A 9,914-nucleotide genomic window follows, 5' to 3' on the forward strand; every position below is an offset into this window, starting at 1 on the left:
TGAAGTTAGAATATCATCCTCAAAATATGCTGAACAAGATTGGTGGCTGGAGTAAGGAAGGGTTAATGTTTTCATGAAAAATTGCCTGCTTCAGGAGTTTCTTGTACAGCTTTACAGGTGAGTACTGTCTTCTGCCTGATACTATATTAAAAGTAATAATTTTGATTTCTGTCCACAGGAGTTTAAACTTTTCCAGTAACCTTGATTTAAAAATTATAAAAACAACAAAAACAATACTAAATAAACAAAACATTTTGGGGTATAGCTTAATTAATGCTGGCAAAATATTTTCTGCTAATCCTTTTGGATGAGCCTTCTGAGCTGCAAAGCACACACTGCTGGCTCATGTCGCATGTTTCATCCACCAGTACTCCTAGGCCTTTCTTTACAGGGCTGCTGATAGTGTTTCTATTATATTATGTTACTGTATGCGTAGACCTCTCCTTCAGTGTCACCTCTGTTTAGAAATGTTTCCCATGTTATGTATTTTCAAAGGTACTGATGTTTTCAGTGTCTATGTTCATCTCTTGTGACACAGGATCTTGATTAAAACTAGGCAGTTTCTTGTGGTGACTTTTTTCCTGAGAACAACATCCATGATTATTTTTTTTGCTGCATTTTTTTTAACAGATGTACCAAAGTAAGGAGGTGTGCTCTCCATACCATCAAGAAAACTCTAATTGGGATGCCTTCCTGGAATGAGGGAAGTTGTTTCAATAAGCAGATATTCTCCATTTCAAAGCAGGAGTTGAATCACTGCTTTGGGAGCAAGTTTAAGTGTCGCCAGGTACTTTTAAGTGCATTCTCCTCAATGTCTCCTCCTGATACAGTTCTGCTTAAGCATTTCTTGGAGCATTTGGTGCAAAATTCTACCAACATTAGTAACAAAGATGAAATAACACTTAGCAGAATATCCTACAGCATGCGATAAAAGTACTGACCTGTGATCTTAACCGTGCTCTTTTACAGTCTGGAAAAGTGCCTCCGTCACTCTTGAAAAGACGAAAGGCCACAAAGTAATCAGTGGTTTGTTTGTTTCTTTTTTTCAATTCCCTGTTTATTTGTGCTAAGGGTACCAACTGTTAGTCATGCCTCTTAAAGTCTGAAGTATTTGCCACCCAAAAAATTAGTTCATTCATGTAGGCTTTTTAAGTGCTAAACTAGTGAAGGTTTATGCAACTTTTCATACCGTATAGGAATCCATGCATGGTGCTTCCCCAGCTACATGTTCCTCTGTGACTGGTGACAGCTGTATTTGCTGTGTGAAAGGGTCCTCTTACTTAATATCCTAGCAGTTGAATTCTCCTGTGTTGTATCTTTTTCTGGCTTCTTTTCTCAATCACTTATTTACTTATTTGCCAATTTATTCTCTCTACTTTCTAAGAATGTTTGATTCCATGATAAATGAACTAACCTCTAACAAATCTAGTATGTTTAATATTTGCCAGCGAGGAAAGCTGTAGGTAAGGAAGTCTACACATTGCGCAGGTAAGTGAAGGGAAGTTTGAATGGAAGGGCATTGTCTTCTGTTAGGTCAGTTGTAGCTTTTGGGAAAGACAGGTATGTTTTTAAGCTTCATTGTACACAATCATCACAACTAAAGCCATGCTATCATGTTTTTAAAGCTGTAACAGTAAGGAGTACCTTAAAAGGGTCTCCCATTTCTCCTGTGTACCTGTGCCTCAAAAAATGCAATGCCTGGTTTTAGTCATGATGTGAGAGCAATCATGAATCAGTCAAAAAAAAAAAAAAAAAAATCAGTCAAAATCAGTTAGTCAAAATGATTCTAATAGTTGTTAGCTGGGCAAATCATATTTTGAGACCTGTCAGTAAAGATGCTATTCATACAAGGGCACTGGCCCAAATTACACTGAAGAAAATATGTCTGACTTAAAGCTAAGGATGTAATTTGCAATGAACAATTTGGTACGGATGTATTTTGCTACTGCTGTGCCCACTGAAAAGAAACCACCACACTAACAGTATTATATACCAACAGTGAAGTAGATAATCCTGAAGACACAAAGAGGATCTTGTGGGAATAAGTACTTACAGAGTAGTTGGTTAGCCTCATGTCAGTCTCTTTTCTGTAAAGAAATATAATGATCCATTTACTTAAAAATGCATTTGTTTAATCCAAATCAGAGCGTGCTAAAATCAAATCCAAGTTTACGGATATGTCTACTTCATGCTTCATTTGCATAACAGTTATTAATATTTATGCTGTTGTGTGTTTAGTAATTCTGAAAAATAGCCTAAGAAAGGATTCACTTATTTCTGTTTTCCGTGATGGTGTACATAGTCTGTTGCAGAAGTAATTCTTGCCATGTTTAATGTGAGAGTAAAACAATGACTTATGTTTATTTGAATTTCTTGCCCTGCACCCTGCAGAGTTGCATGTAGCCTTAGTAACTGGTTTAGTTCAGGGTGTTAGTTATTAACATTTTGTAAGATTCACATAGCCAGAAAAGGAACTGCAAGAAGACACCAGCAATTATTTAAATCCTAGTGGCATAGCAAATGGGGGTGGGGGTGGGAGACACAAAGACATACCAGAGGATTAAAAAAAGTGCTGGCTGGAGTGAGGAAACTGGAGACCCTCCCAATTAAATCACCATTGCAACCTTTCCTTTACCCTGCAGCATAAAATTTTTCCTCTGCTGCCATAATGGTGGTTGGTCATACGTTTTAAACAAACTATTTATGCATGAATCAACTCCTCAACACAGAAATGAATTTTATCAGCTTTCAATTGAGTAAAACTGTTGATCTGATGTAATCTTGGTAATCTCTGACAAGTTCAAACAAACATCTGGCCAATATAGTTTTCAAGAGTCATAACTCAATCGAGTGAAAATTGTTTCTTCAGGGAAAAAAATAAGTTATTTCGACATGAAAATTTAACAGTTTGGCTATATTGGTTAGGCAAGACTGTTCTGAAAGAGCTGCTCATATTTTTGAGCAGCAATTTTCTTTATCCCTCTAAAGTTTTAAAATAAAACTGCTGATCTGATTTTTGTTGCTTCTCAGTAGCATGCTTAATAAAATTATCTATTGGCTGAGTTCAGGCCTGGATCTGACACAAAACATGAATACTCAGCAAAGTGATTAAAAAGAAGATTCAGGCACTGATAGGCATTTTCAAGTGAATGCAGGTTGACTTCAGAATAATGGTAATTTTGCTGTTACTGCAACGTAATCTGTTCCTGGTTACAAAACATTGCAAGAGAAGGTGCTTGGGAGTTGCCCAAGGCATAGCAGTAGACATAAATGTAGGTTATTAAGCCAAAATTTTGTTTGTCTTCTCCTCCCATTAAAAGATAGCAATTTGCTATAGAGTAGAGCTGTGTGAAGAGAGATAATAGCTTTTCATAAAGCATTGTAAAACTTGGAAGAAAATTTCATGAGAGGATTTTTTTTATTATTTGTTTTGTGGCATACAAAAATTTCCGTACGGGTACTTCAGAATAGAAAAATATATATTATAATCTGTTCTTTTCCTAAATTGAATTCAAATGTAGAAAATGTATTCTGCTCAGCCAGACTTGGGTAATATGTTTTCTGGTGGAAAACGTGGTTCTGTTGATGTTTCTCTGACCGCTTCTTCTGCTGATCCATTCCAGCAGTAAGTGACTAATCGCCTTCTGAATCATCTTACTAACTCAGAAAACAGAGACAGAGATTTTTGCCAAAGCCCCATCATTCTCCCACTGCTTTTTGCCTGGCCATCTGGGCTTCAGGGAGAACAAGAAGTGACAAGTGCATTCTGTGTCTACAAGTTTAAACACTATACTGATGGGGGGGAAAAAAGACCTTTCCATGTATCCTAAAAAAGGAAATTAAACAAGAGTCCTGCAACAACTGATAATCTGTTAGCGTTTTAGGGAAAACACAAGATCCCAGAAATTGCAGGTAGCTTTTGTGGCAGTATAAAGAGAATAATTGCTATGGCCATCTTTAAAAGGAAACTGAAATGGAGCAACTTCTGCAGCAGAACTCAAGACCTAATTCTGCCAGTCCCACTGAGCGGTAAGTAGCTGTAATGACATTATTTAAGCAAAACCACTTCAACTGACTTTTCGAATGAAAAGTAGGGGTGAGGGGAAGGAGGGCATTTCCTTTAATAACACCAAAAAAAGTCTCGTCTTCTGAACAATCTTCAAATTGAACTGTATGAAAGTAAAAAAACATCACCATGTGAAATTCAGTTCTGATTTGACTAACTTATGGTGCTTTCAAATTTGCATGCTATGCATGGTCAGCACATCTTGCATGCTTGTTTTGTTGAGCTGGGAAGTACATAATAACTTGAAAGGAAGATGTTGATTTTTATTGTCCAGTAGAAAGGAAGCAGTAATGTGTTACTCTATGTGTAGATAGGATGGAATCTAAGGCTAATAGCTGTTGTGAAGGAATTAATTATTTACCATAGCCTGATTTGCCCTTGAGTCCATCTCAGTCATTACCTTTGTCATTGCTGACATTCATTTTGCACAGTTAAGATCTGCTTCTGCAGTCAGCTGGCCTCACTAAAGGTGTGAGACTGAAGCTGATGACTTCTGACTATCTGTAACTGGTCCTGTGGTGAGCTGAAGAATCAGTTCATTGGGAATGGTTATGGAAAGGCCAAATTGCTTGTCTTGAGTGTTTTTTTTATGAGTGCAGTCTCTTTCTCTTTTCTTTCAGATTCATAGATGTGCATAATTTGGAGTCTACTTCCCATGCAGTTACTTATGTTAATATTTTCTGCTATGAAAATAGCTTTGCTCAAACTTAAAGGCCCTTGTGTGAAGAGAAGGAGAAACCAGGCTACTTGAATTGTCAATATATAGCTGACAGTTGCTAGGCATCTTTGCATGGTGTTGAAAGGAGAGAGAAGAGGCAAATAAGAGATGTTAATAGCGGTAGAGAGGGATCAGATTGTAGAAGAATATCCACACAGGGATAGTGATGTTAATCTAATATCTCTGCGTGGACTCATGTTGATGCAGATGGATCTTTAGGCATCTATTGAGCACTAAGCATCTGCTCAAGTATTTTGCTGTAGTGTGACCTAAAGCCAAATCTGTGAAGGAGGTGGCTTGTGGCAAAGCTGTGGTGTCATGTAATTGGTGAAATATGTGTTTCCAGCAACAGGTCCTGTGGCTCTCCATCCTGGTCTGAAGCTCTCCGTCCCCTGGGAGATGTTTTGGTCTGATTTCCTGTGGGCAGAGGGTGGGTGTCAGCCTGGTCCTACTTTCTATCATGGTAGGAGAAAAAGAACAAAAGAATCATGCTTACCCCCTTGTTTTAAGAGAAAACTAGCATTTTTTTGTGGGCTGCTTACCTTGTCTGTCCTCTGTGATCCTCAAAAGCTGAGAATGAGGACTGTGTGATGATGGTGAAGCAGTGAAAGGCTTAGGCAGAAAACAGCTACCAAGCAGCTGTATCCATGGTCTGTGTGGTTGCCTGGGTGCAGCTAGCACCAGAATGGGGAACGAGAGAGTTTTAATGTGAAAAATGGACCTGTGTGGGCAGACCTGTCTCCAGAGCCAGGCAGCAGCTGAAATTTTGACTACTCTAGTCAGAGGGTGTGCAGAACATGTTCACTCAAGCTTAAATGTAATAGATATCTGTAACTTCGCATACATTCACTGGATTCAAAGTATCCCCTTTTACTGGAAAAGCAGCTACTCTGTGAAAATCAATCCACAGCCCTCTTGCTCAATCAGTCTAAAGAACATAACTAAAATCACTAGGCACAGGAGCTGTGGGTCCTACCCTAGCTCTCCTCTTAACGGGGTGCTAACATCAAAGGTTACTTTTGACCATCGAAATGCCGAGTGGTCACAACACAAGCAACCACTTTGAATTGCTGAAATTGAATTGCAAATAGCAGCTGGCTTCACTTCTAACTGAGGATCCAAAGTAAAAAAAAAAAAAAAAAAAAAAGGGGGGGGTGGGGACCCAGACCAAACAAAATTCCAAACTAAATCCATCTGTCTGTGTCTGCTCAACGAAAGCGAAATGCTAAGCGTGGCTCTTTGAAGCCGAGATGAATGTTTCACTGTTCGGAGAACGTGCGGCCTGCGCAAACACACTTGTACGAGGGCAGATGTCTTCCTACAGGAGGGAAAAAATAAACCTCTCTCTGCAGGTTTCCTCCGTGGTGCCTGTTTTAATTCTTCTGAGTCAGGAACCGGGAGTGCAGGCAGGCGGGTAGCGAGCAGCTCTCACCCCAGCTCTCGCCCCGTGGCGTTTCGGCTGAGTCATGAGGTACGGCCACGGGGCTTTGTCTCAGGGCACTGGGCAAGGAGGCCGCTGTTCGCAGCACAAAAGCGGGGATTTGGAGTTCGTCACGGGGCAGTGCTGGCTGCTGCCCGCTTCTGCGACAGCAGGAGGCCGCAGCAGGCCTCTGCCCTGGTGAGGCTGCCCCACAGCCAGCACCCATCCCACTAGCCGCCCCACAGCCAGCTCACATGCCTGTGAGAAGGCCCCAAGGGCAGATCAGATAAGGCAATCTTTAAAAAGTAGGTAAGGAAGCCCTTTTTCCCTAGCATACAGACTGTTAAAGTACTGATCATTCAGGAGTCTCAAGATCAGTAAGCTGACAATTAGCCTGATCAATAAATCCTGTTTATTTTCACTCTTCACATAGCAAAAAGCATCTCTCCTGCACTTGCTTTTGATCTGAGAACTGCTCTCAAATTAAGAGGCCTCAGTCGGGCTGCACAGGGTACTTTGGGGCACTTCACTCCCGCATGGTGTGTTTGAAATCACTGCCTCCAGCTGTCATAGTGTCTGAGAGCCTTTGCTTGCAATGACAATGGCTTAGAGTTGAACCCTCACCCTTAATATCATCCTCAAAAGAAAATGGTCCAAGGGTGGCTCTGCTCCTGTAGAGGAGCAGACCTACTTGACTCCTTTGGAGTAAAAAATTACCTGAAATATGTTGTCAGAAACGTATCGGTTTATGCTATATTAACAGTGCATTAATAAAGTGTGAAGAGCTAGTGTCTGTGCATCCAGTGTTATCCATCTGAACAACTTCATGTGCTTCCCAGGTGTCTTGGCAAAATCGTGGCTTACTGTCTTATTTGGGTGTAGCATCCCATGGGTACGAGGCAGCCACCAAGGTGGGGGCAGCTGGGGAGTGGGCACAAGTACAGAGAGCAAGCAGCCTGCTGCTCTTCACAACCCACACATGATGCAGAGGGCTGTCTGCAGGCCCACTGCTTCAGAGAGGTGAGCTTGTGACAGCTAGATTATTGCTGATACATGCTTTCAGTCCTCGGTGGAGAAAATTGTTCACCTCTGATCTTACTTTTCTTTGCCAGGCTGATTATGGGTTTGGTTCCCTTTTGAGAAAGGCTCTTGCATCTGGAAACTAGGTAGCACAGGAGGGGAACCAAAAGCTAAGCACTGGGTAAGTTTTTATCAAAGCACAAACTGAGGCTGTGGTGCAGCGATGAGCAGCAGCGCTGGGAAAGGCTTCCCACCACGTGGTAAGGCTTTCTCCAGGAAAAGCCTTTGGCAAGTGCTTTGTCAGCTGTCTGCTTAAAGTCAGCCTCGTGTTTTGTATTTAAGTTAAAAGTGACAGATTTGTTAAGGATATCTGTATGATGCAGGTCTGGCTTTACAGTTAAGATACAAACTGGCACTTACATGATGAGTTTCCAGTGTAGTCTAATTCTGCTTAGCATTTGGGAAAAGAAGATAGTATCTAAACTCTTATTTTCTGTACAGTAGGTGAGTCTATCATGTGACTCTTCATAGTAATTAAATATTTGACATCCACACATTGCAGCTATTCTCTTTTACAAAGCATAAAACATGAGACAGGCAGATACAGGTACAATGGCCTAAACTGTCTTGCTTATCAAGAAGGAGGGAATTAAAAGACAGAAGTTTGTGTGTTGTATTGATCATAGTAATTCCCAATGTAGGAGTTCTTGTGGGTGTTTGACTTGCAGAGCCAAGCGATGAATTTATTCTGGTTATCTTTATTTTGGGTGACTAAGCTTTCTGTCATTTTATTCCACCAGACTATGGAGGTGAAAAACCTACTGCACCTGTGGGTAGTGTTTGCATTTACACTTGTATTTGATCTCACGTGCACTGCGAAAAGTGACTTCCCAATGCTCGGAGCTGTACTCAGTGTTCTTTCTGCTGTCTGAAAGGGGCTCAGGATGGTTGCTTTGTGTATGTGCATTAACTTTTTTTTTTTTTTTTTTTTTTAACTTTGCACTTCTTGTTACACTCTGAACAAATGTTAACGCTGCAGTAGAAACTGTATATGCATCACCTTAACCACAAAAGATGTTATGCTGATAAACATTTTGCTTGCGTCTCCAGCTGCGGTGATATGAGGCCTGCTTTACAATTACCCATTGGGAATTTTGTGTCTATTTTGGAGCCTCTGACATGCCTTTTAGAAGGTAACTGAGAGCTGTATACTGAGGCTCTCAACTGCAACGATGACAGATTGTAGGATTTTTGATGTTTCTTTTTTTTTTTTTTTAAACCTCATGGGTACTTTTGTTCTGAGACCTGCCTAGCATGTCGTAAGAACGACAGTGTTATAAATCATGCCGTCCTACATAATCACTGTGGTTTACCTTAATAACCCTTGTAAACCAGTTCCACTGTTGCTTGAATGGTAGCTGGAGTCTTTTCTATTCTGCTCAGAGTAGCAGGATAGAACCATCTCAAGCCACCCTATGCATATTTTAGGGTAAGATGCTGATGATATGCTGTGCTTTATGCTGGGTATCACTGGTAATCTCTGTCTGCAGTGAGAAACAGACTTGGGCTTTTTAGCACAGGTTTGTGGTTTCTCTTTTCTTTTTCAGCCTGTACTTTCCGCATTTTTAAAAAAGGAGTGCTCTGGTCTCATACACAAACGGGTGACTTCGGGGAGATGTTCCTATGCCCTATAAATAGCAGGGGAAGCCCTGCGGTGAGCGCGACGTAGGCGTTGCCTGGCGTTCCAGGCGTGGTCTGCCTTCAGTTTCTCTGAGCCTACCCAGAGAGAAAGTACCTGGGGTACTTTCATTGTTGCCATTTGGTCATCTCCAGTGACTCCGTCAGCAGCTATTTGGAAACGGTGCTGGGGACTGCAGTGATCGCTTCAAAGCCCTGGTGCAGAGCTCCAGGTTCATTGGGGCACTTCTGTGGTTGTTGCTTATTCAACGTACTAAAAGAATGAATTGAGTAGAAAGTAAAGACAGCATAATCAGGTGTACTTGTTCCATATTGCCGTTAGCAGGTCAATGGGTGTACGTGGGTGTTGTCTCTTGCTGCTTGTACTTGAGCTGGTACTTGTCAAGTCCCAATCCCCATCAGCAGGCATTGTATGTGTGCACAGCAAGAAAAGAGGAGGGGCAGAAATTGGGTGTTTGTGTATAAATTCCTGAATCAGAACTCAGAATAAGAGACTACAAAAGCTGTGACAAGATTAGGGTGATGTTGAGATGACTAAGATGGGCTGACCTTGCCTAGCTGTGTACACAGCAGAGAGTATAGTATTGTAAATCACAATCCTTGCCCTCGTGCGGATACCTAAGAATTAGCAGTGGAGAAATAGACTTGCTGTGGGCAAATACTCAGAGACTTTTTAACAGGTACATAGAGCTTCATAAAGTTTAAGCATGAAATACCAGTCTGGGCTTCTTAGGTCTGTCTGTAGCACGTGACAGGGCCTTGTTCGGCTTTGATAGTTATAATGGCCACATTGCATAGTTGAGAGAATAATTCAGGGTACAATTTCACTTGGTAGCTAATCTGATATAACTGAGCTTTGCCACCTAACCCCACTTCCTGGGGGTTGAGTCTGGGGTTGTGTGGCCTTGAAAGTAACTGGGCCAACTAGATAACTGGGCAGCTTCAGTGCTGTCACACCCCTTTCAGCCGTGCGGTTGTTAGATCCAGAGCAG

The sequence above is a fragment of the Aythya marila genome (genome assembly GCF_965140915.1).
Source record: "Aythya marila genome assembly, chromosome: 3".
NCBI classification, from domain to species: domain Eukaryota; kingdom Metazoa; phylum Chordata; class Aves; order Anseriformes; family Anatidae; genus Aythya; species Aythya marila.